Genomic DNA, 19,464 nt, shown 5'->3' on the forward strand with positions numbered 1-19,464 from the left:
CGTTGCAAAGCTTTTCAACAAAAAAAAACATTTACTTTTCCGAACGCGCATACTCGAGTTAACCATTTGCTCTGATATCTAAAATGAAGCACAATGTCCCCACGCATGCAATTTCAATCGCAACGCCACCAGCTCAGCTGCAGCTTCTCACGTTGACAAATTTCGTCTGGAGAACCGTACCTTCACCGATCGCTCACTGTTCTTCTGGATACTCACAGACCTTTGGAGTCAGGGTTATGTGCTGCTGATTAACTACTACGCACCTTATGCGAAAGGCATTGGAATTGTAATCTATCAGTGAGGTTCTTTCTGCTTCCAAACGACGCAGTTGCTTTGGTGTCAGCAACAGCTCAGAAGTCAACTGCACGTTTTGCTCAATGACTCATGTTGCTTATGCAATCTTCGTTTGACAGCAAGTTATCAGGCCTTCCTGCAGAGTTTGTCAGCCACAGGTCAGCTGCTAAAACGACTGCTTCAGACAGCATGCTACCATCTACATTTGAAAATGGAAAAGGTGCAAACGTTTACAGGCTGAACACTCGCTCACGATTTCGCCTGGCGCGTCAGAGGCTGGGAGCTGATCTTACGGAGGTTTTTCAATCATGAGGGGAATGAATCGGGTAAATAGACAAGTTCCTTTCGCTCAGGTGGGGCAGTTCAGAACTGGAGGGTATAAATCTGGTGTGGGAGGGTGAGAATTCGAAAGGCAGTGAGGGGCAACGGCTGCACGCAGAGGGTGGTGCGTTTCTGGAATAAGTTACCAGTCGAGCTGGTGATGGATGGTATAATTCCAATACTGTTAAGGAATCTGGACGTGTACTTGAATAGGAAGGGTTGAGAGAGAAATGGGTCAAGTGCATGCAATCGCGACTGGATGAGTTGAGGATATCTGTTCGGAATGGACGAGTGCGACCGAAGACTGTGTTTTCAGTGCTGTCCACATCTAATGGCTCTATGATAGTGCAGGTGAAATGATAAAAAAGATAAATAAAAAAACGAAGTAAAATTGTCTGAAGTTGTTGAATTCAAATAACTTCAGGTAATTTTATTTCAATTATTTTATTTATCTTTTTTAGTTGTGTTTTTTTGCCACTGTTGTGTATCTCTTATTTCTTGACTGTCTCTCTTTCTCTCGCTCCCCACTCTCTCAATACCTTTTTCCTCTCCTCTTCCCGCTTTGCTACCCTTCTCCCCTGTTTTCCATTTTGTCTCTGCTTCACCCATCCCTCACTTATTTTGTCACATAGCGCTGGCTTCAGCCTGGGTCATTCACGCCTCTTAATCTCCCTTTAATCTCTCCATGCACTGTCATTATCACCTTTGCATCTGGAGCCTTGACTCACCTCCTCTCAGCGTGGTAGAAACAGCTCCATAATACTCCCCCTTTGTTTTTATCTTTACCTTAAATCCGTTAGACTCGAAACGTCAGCTCTTTTCTCTCCTTGCAGATGGTGCCAGACCTGCTGAGATTTTCCAGCATTTTCTCTTTTGGTTTCAGATTCCAGCATCCGCAGTAATTTGCTTTTATTAATGGCTCTATGGTATTGCTGGTGATATGATAACTCCAGTGTCGATGCATGAGAGGTGAGCAAGCGAACGAATTGCCTCTGGAAGTCGTGTGACGAGTATTAACAGAGATCCAGGAAAATAACACGAACGAATTGAAGCCTGAACTCTGGTTCTCCTCCGAGACTGTGCCAGGTCTGCCTAATACTGCACAATGTTTTGCATTTGTTGGCCAAAACAACTGAGACTGGTTGTTTTGCGGCCGACACATCCACCCAGTCAGGCGATCAAGTCGGGCCTCTATCCCTGTCAAATGTTTTATTGCGAAGGTGGCGCTTCCGGCTTGGTGGAGCACGTCGTTTGGAAACACAGCAACCACACAAGCGCTGCATGTGGTCAGAGTGGGGATCGAACCCACGACCTTGGCGTTATTAGCACCACGCTCTAACCAGCTGAGCTAACCGACCAACGTTGGCAGCTCAGCGAGAGCAAATGCCTATATTGCCGGTGCCCACAACCACGGCTGCTCTGCATTTTCTGCTTCTCATCGATCGCACGATAGTCTGAAGTATTTCCTTTCGTTGCAAAGCTTTTCAACAAAAAAAACATTTACTTTTCCGAACGCGCATACTCGAGTTAAACATTTGCTCTGATATCTAAAATGAAGCACAATGTCCCGACGCATGCAATTTCAATCGCAACGCCACCAGCTCAGCTGCAGCTTCTCACGTTGACAAATTTCGTCTGGAGAACCGTACCTTCACCGATCGCTCACTGTTCTTCTGGATACTCACAGACCTTTGGAGTCAGGGTTATGTGCTGCTGATTAACTACTACGCACCTTATGCGAAAGGCATTGGAATTGTAATCTATCAGTGAGGTTCTTTCTGCTTCCAAACGACGCAGTTGCTTTGGTGTCAGCAACAGCTCAGAAGTCAACTGCACGTTTTGCTCAATGACTCATGTTGCTTATGCAATCTTCGTTTGACAGCAAGTTATCAGGCCTTCCTGCAGAGTTTGTCAGCGACAGGTCAGCTGCTAAAACGACTGCTTCAGACAGCATGCTACCATCTACATTTGAAAATGGAAAAGGTGCAAACGTTTACAGGCTGAACACTCGCTCACGATTTCGCCTGGCGCGTCAGAGGCTGGGAGCTGATCTTACGGAGGTTTTTCAATCATGAGGGGAATGAATCGGGTAAATAGACAAGTTCCTTTCGCTCAGGTGGGGCAGTTCAGAACTAGAGGGTATAAATCTGGTGTGGGAGGGTGAGAATTCGAAAGGCAGTGAGGGGCAACGGCTGCACGCAGAGGGTGGTGCGTTTCTGGAATAAGTTACCAGTCGAGCTGGTGATGGATGGTATAATTCCAATACTGTTAAGGAATCTGGACGTGTACTTGAATAGGAAGGGTTGAGAGAGAAATGGGTCAAGTGCATGCAATCGCGACTGGATGAGTTGAGGATATCTGTTCGGAATGGACGAGTGCGACCGAAGACTGTGTTTTCAGTGCTGTCCACATCTAATGGCTCTATGATAGTGCAGGTGAAATGATAAAAAAGATAAATAAAAAAACGAAGTAAAATTGTCTGAAGTTGTTGAATTCAAATAACTTCAGGTAATTTTATTTCAATTATTTTATTTATCTTTTTTAGTTGTGTTTTTTTGCCACTGTTGTGTACCTCTTATTTCTTGACTGTCTCTCTTTCTCTCGCTCCCCACTCTCTCAATACCTTTTTCCTCTCCTCTTCCCGCTTTGCTACCCTTCTCCCCTGTTTTCCATTTTGTCTCTGCTTCACCCATCCCTCACTTATTTTGTCACATAGCGCTGGCTTCAGCCTGGGTCATTCACGCCTCTTAATCTCCCTTTAATCTCTCCATGCACTGTCATTATCACCTTTGCATCTGGAGCCTTGACTCACCTCCTCTCAGCGTGGTAGAAACAGCTCGATAATACTCCCCCTTTGTTTTTATCTTTACCTTAAATCCGTTAGACTCGAAACGTCAGCTCTTTTCTCTCCTTGCAGATGGTGCCAGACCTGCTGAGATTTTCCAGCATTTTCTCTTTTGGTTTCAGATTCCAGCATCCGCAGTAATTTGCTTTTATTAATGGCTCTATGGTATTGCTGGTGATATGATAACTCCAGTGTCGATGCATGAGAGGTGAGCAAGCGAACGAATTGCCTCTGGAAGTCGTGTGACGAGTATTAACAGAGATCCAGGAAAATAACACGAACGAATTGAAGCCTGAACTCTGGTTCTCCTCCGAGACTGTGCCAGGTCTGCCTAATACTGCACAATGTTTTGCATTTGTTGGCCAAAACAACTGAGACTGGTTGTTTTGCGGCCGACACATCCACCCAGTCAGGCGATCAAGTCGGGCCTCTATCCCTGTCAAATGTTTTATTGCGAAGGTGGCGCTTCCGGCTTGGTGGAGCACGTCGTTTGGAAACACAGCAACCACACAAGCGCTGCATGTGGTCAGTGTGGGGATCGAACCCACGACTTTGGCGTTATTAGCACCACGCTCTAACCAGCTGAGCTAACCGACCAACGCTGGCAGCTCAGCGAGAGCAAATGCCTATATTGCCGGTGCCCACAACCACGGCTGCTCTGCATTTTCTGCTTCTCATCGATCGCACGATAGTCTGAAGTATTTCCTTTCGTTGCAAAGCTTTTCAACAAAAAAAAACATTTACTTTTCCGAACGCGCATACTCGAGTTAAACATTTGCTCTGATATCTAAAATGAAGCACAATGTCCCGACGCATGCAATTTCAATCGCAACGCCACCAGCTCAGCTGCAGCTTCTCACGTTGACAAATTTCGTCTGGAGAACCGTACCTTCAACGATCGCTCACTGTTCTTCTGGATACTCACAGACCTTTGGAGTCAGGGTTATGTGCTGCTGATTAACTACTACGCACCTTATGCGAAAGGCATTGGAATTGTAATCTATCAGTGAGGTTCTTTCTGCTTCCAAACGACGCAGTTGCTTTGGTGTCAGCAACAGCTCAGAAGTCAACTGCACGTTTTGCTCAATGACTCATGTTGCTTATGCAATCTTCGTTTGACAGCAAGTTATCAGGCCTTCCTGCAGAGTTTGTCAGCCACAGGTCAGCTGCTAAAACGACTGCTTCAGACAGCATGCTACCATCTACATTTGAAAATGGAAAAGGTGCAAACGTTTACAGGCTGAACACTCGCTCACGATTTCGCCTGGCGCGTCAGAGGCTGGGAGCTGATCTTACGGAGGTTTTTCAATCATGAGGGGAATGAATCGGGTAAATAGACAAGTTCCTTTCGCTCAGGTGGGGCAGTTCAGAACTGGAGGGTATAAATCTGGTGTGGGAGGGTGAGAATTCGAAAGGCAGTGAGGGGCAACGGCTGCACGCAGAGGGTGGTGCGTTTCTGGAATAAGTTACCAGTCGAGCTGGTGATGGATGGTATAATTCCAATACTGTTAAGGAATCTGGACGTGTACTTGAATAGGAAGGGTTGAGAGAGAAATGGGTCAAGTGCATGCAATCGCGACTGGATGAGTTGAGGATATCTGTTCGGAATGGACGAGTGCGACCGAAGACTGTGTTTTCAGTGCTGTCCACATCTAATGGCTCTATGATAGTGCAGGTGAAATGATAAAAAAGATAAATAAAAAAACGAAGTAAAATTGTCTGAAGTTGTTGAATTCAAATAACTTCAGGTAATTTTATTTCAATTATTTTATTTATCTTTTTTAGTTGTGTTTTTTTGCCACTGTTGTGTATCTCTTATTTCTTGACTGTCTCTCTTTCTCTCGCTCCCCACTCTCTCAATACCTTTTTCCTCTCCTCTTCCCGCTTTGCTACCCTTCTCCCCTGTTTTCCATTTTGTCTCTGCTTCACCCATCCCTCACTTATTTTGTCACATAGCGCTGGCTTCAGCCTGGGTCATTCACGCCTCTTAATCTCCCTTTAATCTCTCCATGCACTGTCATTATCACCTTTGCATCTGGAGCCTTGACTCACCTCCTCTCAGCGTGGTAGAAACAGCTCGATAATACTCCCCCTTTGTTTTTATCTTTACCTTAAATCCGTTAGACTCGAAACGTCAGCTCTTTTCTCTCCTTGCAGATGGTGCCAGACCTGCTGAGATTTTCCAGCATTTTCTCTTTTGGTTTCAGATTCCAGCATCCGCAGTAATTTGCTTTTATTAATGGCTCTATGGTATTGCTGGTGATATGATAACTCCAGTGTCGATGCATGAGAGGTGAGCAAGCGAACGAATTGCCTCTGGAAGTCGTGTGACGAGTATTAACAGAGATCCAGGAAAATAACACGAACGAATTGAAGCCTGAACTCTGGTTCTCCTCCGAGACTGTGCCAGGTCTGCCTAATACTGCACAATGTTTTGCATTTGTTGGCGAAAACAACTGAGACTGGTTGTTTTGCGGCCGACACATCCACCCAGTCAGGCGATCAAGTCGTGCGTCTATCCCTGTCAAATGTTTTATTGCGAAGGTGGCGCTTCCGGCTTGGTGGAGCACGTCGTTTGGAAACACAGCAACCGCACAAGCGCTGCATGTGGTCAGTGTGGGGATCGAACCCACGACCTTGGCGTTATTAGCACCACGCTCTAACCAGCTGAGCTAACCGACCAACGCTGGCAGCTCAGCGAGAGCAAATGCCTATATTGCCGGTGCCCACAACCACGGCTGCTCTGCATTTTCTGCTTCTCATCGATCGCACGATAGTCTGAAGTATTTCCTTTCGTTGCAAAGCTTTTCAACAAAAAAAAACATTTACTTTTCCGAACGCGCATACTCGAGTTAAACATTTGCTCTGATATCTAAAATGAAGCACAATGTCCCGACGCATGCAATTTCAATCGCAACGCCACCAGCTCAGCTGCAGCTTCTCACGTTGACAAATTTCGTCTGGAGAACCGTACCTTCACCGATCGCTCACTGTTCTTCTGGATACTCACAGACCTTTGGAGTCAGGGTTATGTGCTGCTGATTAACTACTACGCACCTTATGCGAAAGGCATTGGAATTGTAATCTATCAGTGAGGTTCTTTCTGCTTCCAAACGACGCAGTTGCTTTGGTGTCAGCAACAGCTCAGAAGTCAACTGCACGTTTTGCTCAATGACTCATGTTGCTTATGCAATCTTCGTTTGACAGCAAGTTATCAGGCCTTCCTGCAGAGTTTGTCAGCCACAGGTCAGCTGCTAAAACGACTGCTTCAGACAGCATGCTACCATCTACATTTGAAAATGGAAAAGGTGCAAACGTTTACAGGCTGAACACTCGCTCACGATTTCGCCTGGCGCGTCAGAGGCTGGGAGCTGATCTTACGGAGGTTTTTCAATCATGAGGGGAATGAATCGGGTAAATAGACAAGTTCCTTTCGCTCAGGTGGGGCAGTTCAGAACTGGAGGGTATAAATCTGGTGTGGGAGGGTGAGAATTCGAAAGGCAGTGAGGGGCAACGGCTGCACGCAGAGGGTGGTGCGTTTCTGGAATAAGTTACCAGTCGAGCTGGTGATGGATGGTATAATTCCAATACTGTTAAGGAATCTGGACGTGTACTTGAATAGGAAGGGTTGAGAGAGAAATGGGTCAAGTGCATGCAATCGCGACTGGATGAGTTGAGGATATCTGTTCGGAATGGACGAGTGCGACCGAAGACTGTGTTTTCAGTGCTGTCCACATCTAATGGCTCTATGATAGTGCAGGTGAAATGATAAAAAAGATAAATAAAAAAACGAAGTAAAATTGTCTGAAGTTGTTGAATTCAAATAACTTCAGGTAATTTTATTTCAATTATTTTATTTATCTTTTTTAGTTGTGTTTTTTTGCCACTGTTGTGTACCTCTTATTTCTTGACTGTCTCTCTTTCTCTCGCTCCCCACTCTCTCAATACCTTTTTCCTCTCCTCTTCCCGCTTTGCTACCCTTCTCCCCTGTTTTCCATTTTGTCTCTGCTTCACCCATCCCTCACTTATTTTGTCACATAGCGCTGGCTTCAGCCTGGGTCATTCACGCCTCTTAATCTCCCTTTAATCTCTCCATGCACTGTCATTATCACCTTTGCATCTGGAGCCTTGACTCACCTCCTCTCAGCGTGGTAGAAACAGCTCGATAATACTCCCCCTTTGTTTTTATCTTTACCTTAAATCCGTTAGACTCGAAACGTCAGCTCTTTTCTCTCCTTGCAGATGGTGCCAGACCTGCTGAGATTTTCCAGCATTTTCTCTTTTGGTTTCAGATTCCAGCATCCGCAGTAATTTGCTTTTATTAATGGCTCTATGGTATTGCTGGTGATATGATAACTCCAGTGTCGATGCATGAGAGGTGAGCAAGCGAACGAATTGCCTCTGGAAGTCGTGTGACGAGTATTAACAGAGATCCAGGAAAATAACACGAACGAATTGAAGCCTGAACTCTGGTTCTCCTCCGAGACTGTGCCAGGTCTGCCTAATACTGCACAATGTTTTGCATTTGTTGGCCAAAACAACTGAGACTGGTTGTTTTGCGGCCGACACATCCACCCAGTCAGGCGATCAAGTCGTGCGTCTATCCGTGTCAAATGTTTTATTGCGAAGGTGGCGCTTCCGGCTTGGTGGAGCACGTCGTTTGGAAACACAGCAACCGCACAAGCGCTGCATGTGGTCAGTGTGGTGATCGAACCCACGACCTTGGCGTTATTAGCACCACGCTCTAACCAGCTGAGCTAACCGACCAACGCTGGCAGCTCAGCGAGAGCAAATGCCTATATTGCCGGTGCCCACAACCACGGCTGCTCTGCATTTTCTGCTTCTCATCGATCGCACGATAGTCTGAAGTATTTCCTTTCGTTGCAAAGCTTTTCAACAAAAAAAAACATTTACTTTTCCGAACGCGCATACTCGAGTTAAACATTTGCTCTGATATCTAAAATGAAGCACAATGTCCCGACGCATGCAATTTCAATCGCAACGCCACCAGCTCAGCTGCAGCTTCTCACGTTGACAAATTTCGTCTGGAGAACCGTACCTTCAACGATCGCTCACTGTTCTTCTGGATACTCACAGACCTTTGGAGTCAGGGTTATGTGCTGCTGATTAACTACTACGCACCTTATGCGAAAGGCATTGGAATTGTAATCTATCAGTGAGGTTCTTTCTGCTTCCAAACGACGCAGTTGCTTTGGTGTCAGCAACAGCTCAGAAGTCAACTGCACGTTTTGCTCAATGACTCATGTTGCTTATGCAATCTTCGTTTGACAGCAAGTTATCAGGCCTTCCTGCAGAGTTTGTCAGCCACAGGTCAGCTGCTAAAACGACTGCTTCAGACAGCATGCTACCATCTACATTTGAAAATGGAAAAGGTGCAAACGTTTACAGGCTGAACACTCGCTCACGATTTCGCCTGGCGCGTCAGAGGCTGGGAGCTGATCTTACGGAGGTTTTTCAATCATGAGGGGAATGAATCGGGTAAATAGACAAGTTCCTTTCGCTCAGGTGGGGCAGTTCAGAACTGGAGGGTATAAATCTGGTGTGGGAGGGTGAGAATTCGAAAGGCAGTGAGGGGCAACGGCTGCACGCAGAGGGTGGTGCGTTTCTGGAATAAGTTACCAGTCGAGCTGGTGATGGATGGTATAATTCCAACACTGTTAAGGAATCTGGACGTGTACTTGAATAGGAAGGGTTGAGAGAGAAATGGGTCAAGTGCATGCAATCGCGACTGGATGAGTTGAGGATATCTGTTCGGAATGGACGAGTGCGACCGAAGACTGTGTTTTCAGTGCTGTCCACATCTAATGGCTCTATGATAGTGCAGGTGAAATGATAAAAAAGATAAATAAAAAAACGAAGTAAAATTGTCTGAAGTTGTTGAATTCAAATAACTTCAGGTAATTTTATTTCAATTATTTTATTTATCTTTTTTAGTTGTGTTTTTTTGCCACTGTTCTGTACCTCTTATTTCTTGACTGTCTCTCTTTCTCTCGCTCCCCACTCTCTCAATACCTTTTTCCTCTCCTCTTCCCGCTTTGCTACCCTTCTCCCCTGTTTTCCATTTTGTCTCTGCTTCACCCATCCCTCACTTATTTTGTCACATAGCGCTGGCTTCAGCCTGGGTCATTCACGCCTCTTAATCTCCCTTTAATCTCTCCATGCACTGTCATTATCACCTTTGCATCTGGAGCCTTGACTCACCTCCTCTCAGCGTGGTAGAAACAGCTCCATAATACTCCCCCTTTGTTTTTATCTTTACCTTAAATCCGTTAGACTCGAAACGTCAGCTCTTTTCTCTCCTTGCAGATGGTGCCAGACCTGCTGAGATTTTCCAGCATTTTCTCTTTTGGTTTCAGATTCCAGCATCCGCAGTAATTTGCTTTTATTAATGGCTCTATGGTATTGCTGGTGATATGATAACTCCAGTGTCGATGCATGAGAGGTGAGCAAGCGAACGAATTGCCTCTGGAAGTCGTGTGACGAGTATTAACAGAGATCCAGGAAAATAACACGAACGAATTGAAGCCTGAACTCTGGTTCTCCTCCGAGACTGTGCCAGGTCTGCCTAATACTGCACAATGTTTTGCATTTGTTGGCCAAAACAACTGAGACTGGTTGTTTTGCGGCCGACACATCCACCCAGTCAGGCGATCAAGTCGTGCGTCTATCCGTGTCAAATGTTTTATTGCGAAGGTGGCGCTTCCGGCTTGGTGGAGCACGTCGTTTGGAAACACAGCAACCGCACAAGCGCTGCATGGGGTCAGTGTGGGGATCGAACCCACGACCTTGGCGTTATTAGCACCACGCTCTAACCAGCTGAGCTAACCGACCAACGCTGGCAGCTCAGCGAGAGCAAATGCCTATATTGCCGGTGCCCACAACCACGGCTGCTCTGCATTTTCTGCTTCTCATCGATCGCACGATAGTCTGAAGTATTTCCTTTCGTTGCAAAGCTTTTCAACAAAAAAAAACATTTACTTTTCCGAACGCGCATACTCGAGTTAAACATTTGCTCTGATATCTAAAATGAAGCACAATGTCCCGACGCATGCAATTTCAATCGCAACGCCACCAGCTCAGCTGCAGCTTCTCACGTTGACAAATTTCGTCTGGAGAACCGTACCTTCAACGATCGCTCACTGTTCTTCTGGATACTCACAGACCTTTGGAGTCAGGGTTATGTGCTGCTGATTAACTACTACGCACCTTATGCGAAAGGCATTGGAATTGTAATCTATCAGTGAGGTTCTTTCTGCTTCCAAACGACGCAGTTGCTTTGGTGTCAGCAACAGCTCAGAAGTCAACTGCACGTTTTGCTCAATGACTCATGTTGCTTATGCAATCTTCGTTTGACAGCAAGTTATCAGGCCTTCCTGCAGAGTTTGTCAGCCACAGGTCAGCTGCTAAAACGACTGCTTCAGACAGCATGCTACCATCTACATTTGAAAATGGAAAAGGTGCAAACGTTTACAGGCTGAACACTCGCTCACGATTTCGCCTGGCGCGTCAGAGGCTGGGAGCTGATCTTACGGAGGTTTTTCAATCATGAGGGGAATGAATCGGGTAAATAGACAAGTTCCTTTCGCTCAGGTGGGGCAGTTCAGAACTGGAGGGTATAAATCTGGTGTGGGAGGGTGAGAATTCGAAAGGCAGTGAGGGGCAACGGCTGCACGCAGAGGGTGGTGCGTTTCTGGAATAAGTTACCAGTCGAGCTGGTGATGGATGGTATAATTCCAATACTGTTAAGGAATCTGGACGTGTACTTGAATAGGAAGGGTTGAGAGAGAAATGGGTCAAGTGCATGCAATCGCGACTGGATGAGTTGAGGATATCTGTTCGGAATGGACGAGTGCGACCGAAGACTGTGTTTTCAGTGCTGTCCACATCTAATGGCTCTATGATAGTGCAGGTGAAATGATAAAAAAGATAAATAAAAAAACGAAGTAAAATTGTCTGAAGTTGTTGAATTCAAATAACTTCAGGTAATTTTATTTCAATTATTTTATTTATCTTTTTTAGTTGTGTTTTTTTGCCACTGTTGTGTACCTCTTATTTCTTGACTGTCTCTCTTTCTCTCGCTCCCCACTCTCTCAATACCTTTTTCCTCTCCTCTTCCCGCTTTGCTACCCTTCTCCCCTGTTTTCCATTTTGTCTCTGCTTCACCCATCCCTCACTTATTTTGTCACATAGCGCTGGCTTCAGCCTGGGTCATTCACGCCTCTTAATCTCCCTTTAATCTCTCCATGCACTGTCATTATCACCTTTGCATCTGGAGCCTTGACTCACCTCCTCTCAGCGTGGTAGAAACAGCTCCATAATACTCCCCCTTTGTTTTTATCTTTACCTTAAATCCGTTAGACTCGAAACGTCAGCTCTTTTCTCTCCTTGCAGATGGTGCCAGACCTGCTGAGATTTTCCAGCATTTTCTCTTTTGGTTTCAGATTCCAGCATCCGCAGTAATTTGCTTTTATTAATGGCTCTATGGTATTGCTGGTGATATGATAACTCCAGTGTCGATGCATGAGAGGTGAGCAAGCGAACGAATTGCCTCTGGAAGTCGTGTGACGAGTATTAACAGAGATCCAGGAAAATAACACGAACGAATTGAAGCCTGAACTCTGGTTCTCCTCCGAGACTGTGCCAGGTCTGCCTAATACTGCACAATGTTTTGCATTTGTTGGCCAAAACAACTGAGACTGGTTGTTTTGCGGCCGACACATCCACCCAGTCAGGCGATCAAGTCGGGCCTCTATCCGTGTCAAATGTTTTATTGCGAAGGTGGCGCTTCCGGCTTGGTGGAGCACGTCGTTTGGAAACACAGCAACCACACAAGCGCTGCATGTGGTCAGTGTGGGGATCGAACCCACGACCTTGGCGTTATTAGCACCACGCTCTAACCAGCTGAGCTAACCGACCAACGCTGGCAGCTCAGCGAGAGCAAATGCCTATATTGCCGGTGCCCACAACCACGGCTGCTCTGCATTTTCTGCTTCTCATCGATCGCACGATAGTCTGAAGTATTTCCTTTCGTTGCAAAGCTTCTCAACAAAAAAAAACATTTACTTTTCCGAACGCGCATACTCGAGTTAAACATTTGCTCTGATATCTAAAATGAAGCACAATGTCCCGACGCATGCAATTTCAATCGCAACGCCACCAGCTCAGCTGCAGCTTCTCACGTTGACAAATTTCGTCTGGAGAACCGTACCTTCACCGATCGCTCACTGTTCTTCTGGATACTCACAGACCTTTGGAGTCAGGGTTATGTGCTGCTGATTAACTACTACGCACCTTATGCGAAAGGCATTGGAATTGTAATCTATCAGTGAGGTTCTTTCTGCTTCCAAACGACGCAGTTGCTTTGGTGTCAGCAACAGCTCAGAAGTCAACTGCACGTTTTGCTCAATGACTCATGTTGCTTATGCAATCTTCGTTTGACAGCAAGTTATCAGGCCTTCCTGCAGAGTTTGTCAGCCACAGGTCAGCTGCTAAAACGACTGCTTCAGACAGCATGCTACCATCTACATTTGAAAATGGAAAAGGTGCAAACGTTTACAGGCTGAACACTCGCTCACGATTTCGCCTGGCGCGTCAGAGGCTGGGAGCTGATCTTACGGAGGTTTTTCAATCATGAGGGGAATGAATCGGGTAAATAGACAAGTTCCTTTCGCTCAGGTGGGGCAGTTCAGAACTGGAGGGTATAAATCTGGTGTGGGAGGGTGAGAATTCGAAAGGCAGTGAGGGGCAACGGCTGCACGCAGAGGGTGGTGCGTTTCTGGAATAAGTTACCAGTCGAGCTGGTGATGGATGGTATAATTCCAACACTGTTAAGGAATCTGGACGTGTACTTGAATAGGAAGGGTTGAGAGAGAAATGGGTCAAGTGCATGCAATCGCGACTGGATGAGTTGAGGATATCTGTTCGGAATGGACGAGTGCGACCGAAGACTGTGTTTTCAGTGCTGTCCACATCTAATGGCTCTATGATAGTGCAGGTGAAATGATAAAAAAGATAAATAAAAAAACGAAGTAAAATTGTCTGAAGTTGTTGAATTCAAATAACTTCAGGTAATTTTATTTCAATTATTTTATTTATCTTTTTTAGTTGTGTTTTTTTGCCACTGTTGTGTACCTCTTATTTCTTGACTGTCTCTCTTTCTCTCGCTCCCCACTCTCTCAATACCTTTTTCCTCTCCTCTTCCCGCTTTGCTACCCTTCTCCCCTGTTTTCCATTTTGTCTCTGCTTCACCCATCCCTCACTTATTTTGTCACATAGCGCTGGCTTCAGCCTGGGTCATTCACGCCTCTTAATCTCCCTTTAATCTCTCCATGCACTGTCATTATCACCTTTGCATCTGGAGCCTTGACTCACCTCCTCTCAGCGTGGTAGAAACAGCTCCATAATACTCCCCCTTTGTTTTTATCTTTACCTTAAATCCGTTAGACTCGAAACGTCAGCTCTTTTCTCTCCTTGCAGATGGTGCCAGACCTGCTGAGATTTTCCAGCATTTTCTCTTTTGGTTTCAGATTCCAGCATCCGCAGTAATTTGCTTTTATTAATGGCTCTATGGTATTGCTGGTGATATGATAACTCCAGTGTCGATGCATGAGAGGTGAGCAAGCGAACGAATTGCCTCTGGAAGTCGTGTGACGAGTATTAACAGAGATCCAGGAAAATAACACGAACGAATTGAAGCCTGAACTCTGGTTCTCCTCCGAGACTGTGCCAGGTCTGCCTAATACTGCACAATGTTTTGCATTTGTTGGCCAAAACAACTGAGACTGGTTGTTTTGCGGCCGACACATCCACCCAGTCAGGCGAGCAAGTCGTGCGTCTATCCGTGTCAAATGTTTTATTGCGAAGGTGGCGCTTCCGGCTTGGTGGAGCACGTCGTTTGGAAACACAGCAACCGCACAAGCGCTGCATGTGGTCAGTGTGGGGATCAAACCCACGACCTTGGCGTTATTAGCACCACGCTCTAACCAGCTGAGCTAACCGACCAACGCTGGCAGCTCAGCGAGAGCAAATGCCTATATTGCCGGTGCCCACAACCACGGCTGCTCTGCATTTTCTGCTTCTCATCGATCGCACGATAGTCTGAAGTATTTCCTTTCGTTGCAAAGCTTTTCAACAAAAAAAAACATTTACTTTTCCGAACGCGCATACTCGAGTTAAACATTTGCTCTGATATCTAAAATGAAGCACAATGTCCCGACGCATGCAATTTCAATCGCAACGCCACCAGCTCAGCTGCAGCTTCTCACGTTGACAAATTTCGTCTGGAGAACCGTACCTTCAACGATCGCTCACTGTTCTTCTGGATACTCACAGACCTTTGGAGTCAGGGTTATGTGCTGCTGATTAACTACTACGCACCTTATGCGAAAGGCATTGGAATTGTAATCTATCAGTGAGGTTCTTTCTGCTTCCAAACGACGCAGTTGCTTTGGTGTCAGCAACAGCTCAGAAGTCAACTGCACGTTTTGCTCAATGACTCATGTTGCTTATGCAATCTTCGTTTGACAGCAAGTTATCAGGCCTTCCTGCAGAGTTTGTCAGCCACAGGTCAGCTGCTAAAACGACTGCTTCAGACAGCATGCTACCATCTACATTTGAAAATGGAAAAGGTGCAAACGTTTACAGGCTGAACACTCGCTCACGATTTCGCCTGGCGCGTCAGAGGCTGGGAGCTGATCTTACGGAGGTTTTTCAATCATGAGGGGAATGAATCGGGTAAATAGACAAGTTCCTTTCGCTCAGGTGGGGCAGTTCAGAACTGGAGGGTATAAATCTGGTGTGGGAGGGTGAGAATTCGAAAGGCAGTGAGGGGCAACGGCTGCACGCAGAGGGTGGTGCGTTTCTGGAATAAGTTACCAGTCGAGCTGGTGATGGATGGTATAATTCCAATACTGTTAAGGAATCTGGACGTGTACTTGAATAGGAAGGGTTGAGAGAGAAATGGGTCAAGTGCATGCAATCGCGACTGGATGAGTTGAGGATATCTGTTCGGAATGGACGAGTGCGACCGAAGACTGTGTTTTCAGTGCTGTCCACATCTAATGGCTCTATGATAGTGCAGGTGAAATGATAAAAAAGATAAATAAAAAAACGAAGTAAAATTGTCTGAAGTTGTTGAATTCAAATAACTTCAGGTAATTTTATTTCAATTATTTTATTTATCTTTTTTAGTTGTGTTTTTTTTGCCACTGTTCTGTACCTCTTATTTCTTGACTGTCTCTCTTTCTCTCGCTCCCCACTCTCTCAATACCTTTTTCCTCTCCTCTTCCCGCTTTGCTACCCTTCTCCCCTGTTTTCCATTTTGTCTCTGCTTCACCCATCCCTCACTTATTTTGTCACATAGCGCTGGCTTCAGCCTGGGTCATTCACGCCTCTTAATCTCCCTTTAATCTCTCCATGCACTGTCATTATCACCTTTGCATCTGGAGCCTTGACTCACCTCCTCTCAGCGTGGTAGAAACAGCTCGATAATACTCCCCCTTTGTTTTTATCTTTACCTTAAATCCGTTAGACTCGAAACGTCAGCTCTTTTCTCTCCTTGCAGATGGTGCCAGACCTGCTGAGATTTTCCAGCATTTTCTCTTTTGGTTTCAGATTCCAGCATCCGCAGTAATTTGCTTTTATTAATGGCTCTATGGTATTGCTGGTGATATGATAACTCCAGTGTCGATGCATGAGAGGTGAGCAAGCGAACGAATTGCCTCTGGAAGTCGTGTGACGAGTATTAACAGAGATCCAGGAAAATAACACGAACGAATTGAAGCCTGAACTCTGGTTCTCCTCCGAGACTGTGCCAGGTCTGCCTAATACTGCACAATGTTTTGCATTTGTTGGCCAAAACAACTGAGACTGGTTGTTTTGCGGCCGACACATCCACCCAGTCAGGCGATCAAGTCGGGCCTCTATCCCTGTCAAATGTTTTATTGCGAAGGTGGCGCTTCCGGCTTGGTGGAGCACGTCGTTTGGAAACACAGCAACCACACAAGCGCTGCATGTGGTCAGTGTGGGGATCGAACCCACGACTTTGGCGTTATTAGCACCACGCTCTAACCAGCTGAGCTAACCGACCAACGCTGGCAGCTCAGCGAGAGCAAATGCCTATATTGCCGGTGCCCACAACCACGGCTGCTCTGCATTTTCTGCTTCTCATCGATCGCACGATAGTCTGAAGTATTTCCTTTCGTTGCAAAGCTTCTCAACAAAAAAAAACATTTACTTTTCCGAACGCGCATACTCGAGTTAAACATTTGCTCTGATATCTAAAATGAAGCACAATGTCCCGACGCATGCAATTTCAATCGCAACGCCACCAGCTCAGCTGCAGCTTCTCACGTTGACAAATTTCGTCTGGAGAACCGTACCTTCACCGATCGCTCACTGTTCTTCTGGATACTCACAGACCTTTGGAGTCAGGGTTATGTGCTGCTGATTAACTACTACGCACCTTATGCGAAAGGCATTGGAATTGTAATCTATCAGTGAGGTTCTTTCTGCTTCCAAACGACGCAGTTGCTTTGGTGTCAGCAACAGCTCAGAAGTCAACTGCACGTTTTGCTCAATGACTCATGTTGCTTATGCAATCTTCGTTTGACAGCAAGTTATCAGGCCTTCCTGCAGAGTTTGTCAGCCACAGGTCAGCTGCTAAAACGACTGCTTCAGACAGCATGCTACCATCTACATTTGAAAATGGAAAAGGTGCAAACGTTTACAGGCTGAACACTCGCTCACGATTTCGCCTGGCGCGTCAGAGGCTGGGAGCTGATCTTACGGAGGTTTTTCAATCATGAGGGGAATGAATCGGGTAAATAGACAAGTTCCTTTCGCTCAGGTGGGGCAGTTCAGAACTGGAGGGTATAAATCTGGTGTGGGAGGGTGAGAATTCGAAAGGCAGTGAGGGGCAACGGCTGCACGCAGAGGGTGGTGCGTTTCTGGAATAAGTTACCAGTCGAGCTGGTGATGGATGGTATAATTCCAATACTGTTAAGGAATCTGGACGTGTACTTGAATAGGAAGGGTTGAGAGAGAAATGGGTCAAGTGCATGCAATCGCGACTGGATGAGTTGAGGATATCTGTTCGGAATGGACGAGTGCGACCGAAGACTGTGTTTTCAGTGCTGTCCACATCTAATGGCTCTATGATAGTGCAGGTGAAATGATAAAAAAGATAAATAAAAAAACGAAGTAAAATTGTCTGAAGTTGTTGAATTCAAATAACTTCAGGTAATTTTATTTCAATTATTTTATTTATCTTTTTTAGTTGTGTTTTTTTGCCACTGTTGTGTACCTCTTATTTCTTGACTGTCTCTCTTTCTCTCGCTCCCCACTCTCTCAATACCTTTTTCCTCTCCTCTTCCCGCTTTGCTACCCTTCTCCCCTGTTTTCCATTTTGTCTCTGCTTCACCCATCCCTCACTTATTTTGTCACATAGCGCTGGCTTCAGCCTGGGTCATTCACGCCTCTTAATCTCCCTTTAATCTCTCCATGCACTGTCATTATCACCTTTGCATCTGGAGCCTTGACTCACCTCCTCTCAGCGTGGTAGAAACAGCTCCATAATACTCCCCCTTTGTTTTTATCTTTACCTTAAATCCGTTAGACTCGAAACGTCAGCTCTTTTCTCTCCTTGCAGATGGTGCCAGACCTGCTGAGATTTTCCAGCATTTTCTCTTTTGGTTTCAGATTCCAGCATCCGCAGTAATTTGCTTTTATTAATGGCTCTATGGTATTGCTGGTGATATGATAACTCCAGTGTCGATGCATGAGAGGTGAGCAAGCGAACGAATTGCCTCTGGAAGTCGTGTGACGAGTATTAACAGAGATCCAGGAAAATAACACGAACGAATTGAAGCCTGAACTCTGGTTCTCCTCCGAGACTGTGCCAGGTCTGCCTAATACTGCACAATGTTTTGCATTTGTTGGCCAAAACAACTGAGACTGGTTGTTTTGCGGCCGACACATCCACCCAGTCAGGCGAGCAAGTCGTGCGTCTATCCGTGTCAAATGTTTTATTGCGAAGGTGGCGCTTCCGGCTTGGTGGAGCACGTCGTTTGGAAACACAGCAACCGCACAAGCGCTGCATGTGGTCAGTGTGGGGATCAAACCCACGACCTTGGCGTTATTAGCACCACGCTCTAACCAGCTGAGCTAACCGACCAACGCTGGCAGCTCAGCGAGAGCAAATGCCTATATTGCCGGTGCCCACAACCACGGCTGCTCTGCATTTTCTGCTTCTCATCGATCGCACGATAGTCTGAAGTATTTCCTTTCGTTGCAAAGCTTTTCAACAAAAAAAAACATTTACTTTTCCGAACGCGCATACTCGAGTTAAACATTTGCTCTGATATCTAAAATGAAGCACAATGTCCCGACGCATGCAATTTCAATCGCAACGCCACCAGCTCAGCTGCAGCTTCTCACGTTGACAAATTTCGTCTGGAGAACCGTACCTTCAACGATCGCTCACTGTTCTTCTGGATACTCACAGACCTTTGGAGTCAGGGTTATGTGCTGCTGATTAACTACTACGCACCTTATGCGAAAGGCATTGGAATTGTAATCTATCAGTGAGGTTCTTTCTGCTTCCAAACGACGCAGTTGCTTTGGTGTCAGCAACAGCTCAGAAGTCAACTGCACGTTTTGCTCAATGACTCATGTTGCTTATGCAATCTTCGTTTGACAGCAAGTTATCAGGCCTTCCTGCAGAGTTTGTCAGCCACAGGTCAGCTGCTAAAACGACTGCTTCAGACAGCATGCTACCATCTACATTTGAAAATGGAAAAGGTGCAAACGTTTACAGGCTGAACACTCGCTCACGATTTCGCCTGGCGCGTCAGAGGCTGGGAGCTGATCTTACGGAGGTTTTTCAATCATGAGGGGAATGAATCGGGTAAATAGACAAGTTCCTTTCGCTCAGGTGGGGCAGTTCAGAACTGGAGGGTATAAATCTGGTGTGGGAGGGTGAGAAT

At 45.9% G+C, this 19,464-nt stretch overlaps 9 non-coding genes across 9 annotated transcripts; all 9 read right to left on the reverse strand.

Annotated features, from left to right (window-relative positions):
- Positions 1 to 1,899: 1,899 nt before the first annotated feature.
- trnai-aau (transfer RNA isoleucine (anticodon AAU)) lies at positions 1,900 to 1,973 on the reverse strand. The gene has a single exon. It is a non-coding gene; the product is annotated as a tRNA-Ile (tRNA).
- Positions 1,974 to 3,983: 2,010 nt separating this feature from the next.
- Positions 3,984 to 4,057, reverse strand: trnai-aau (transfer RNA isoleucine (anticodon AAU)). The gene has a single exon. It is a non-coding gene; the product is annotated as a tRNA-Ile (tRNA).
- A 2,011-nt stretch (positions 4,058 to 6,068) lies between these two features.
- Positions 6,069 to 6,142, reverse strand: trnai-aau (transfer RNA isoleucine (anticodon AAU)). Its single transcript has one exon. It is a non-coding gene; the product is annotated as a tRNA-Ile (tRNA).
- Positions 6,143 to 8,153: 2,011 nt separating this feature from the next.
- On the reverse strand, positions 8,154 to 8,227 carry trnai-aau (transfer RNA isoleucine (anticodon AAU)). The gene has a single exon. It is a non-coding gene; the product is annotated as a tRNA-Ile (tRNA).
- Positions 8,228 to 10,238: 2,011 nt separating this feature from the next.
- Positions 10,239 to 10,312, reverse strand: trnai-aau (transfer RNA isoleucine (anticodon AAU)). Its single transcript has one exon. It is a non-coding gene; the product is annotated as a tRNA-Ile (tRNA).
- A 2,011-nt stretch (positions 10,313 to 12,323) lies between these two features.
- On the reverse strand, positions 12,324 to 12,397 carry trnai-aau (transfer RNA isoleucine (anticodon AAU)). Its single transcript has one exon. It is a non-coding gene; the product is annotated as a tRNA-Ile (tRNA).
- A 2,011-nt stretch (positions 12,398 to 14,408) lies between these two features.
- Positions 14,409 to 14,482, reverse strand: trnai-aau (transfer RNA isoleucine (anticodon AAU)). Its single transcript has one exon. It is a non-coding gene; the product is annotated as a tRNA-Ile (tRNA).
- A 2,012-nt stretch (positions 14,483 to 16,494) lies between these two features.
- Positions 16,495 to 16,568, reverse strand: trnai-aau (transfer RNA isoleucine (anticodon AAU)). The gene has a single exon. It is a non-coding gene; the product is annotated as a tRNA-Ile (tRNA).
- Positions 16,569 to 18,579: 2,011 nt separating this feature from the next.
- Positions 18,580 to 18,653, reverse strand: trnai-aau (transfer RNA isoleucine (anticodon AAU)). The gene has a single exon. It is a non-coding gene; the product is annotated as a tRNA-Ile (tRNA).
- Positions 18,654 to 19,464: the final 811 nt, after the last annotated feature.

Source organism: Chiloscyllium punctatum, chromosome 17 (genome assembly GCF_047496795.1).
Source record: "Chiloscyllium punctatum isolate Juve2018m chromosome 17, sChiPun1.3, whole genome shotgun sequence".
Lineage (NCBI taxonomy): Eukaryota > Metazoa > Chordata > Chondrichthyes > Orectolobiformes > Hemiscylliidae > Chiloscyllium > Chiloscyllium punctatum.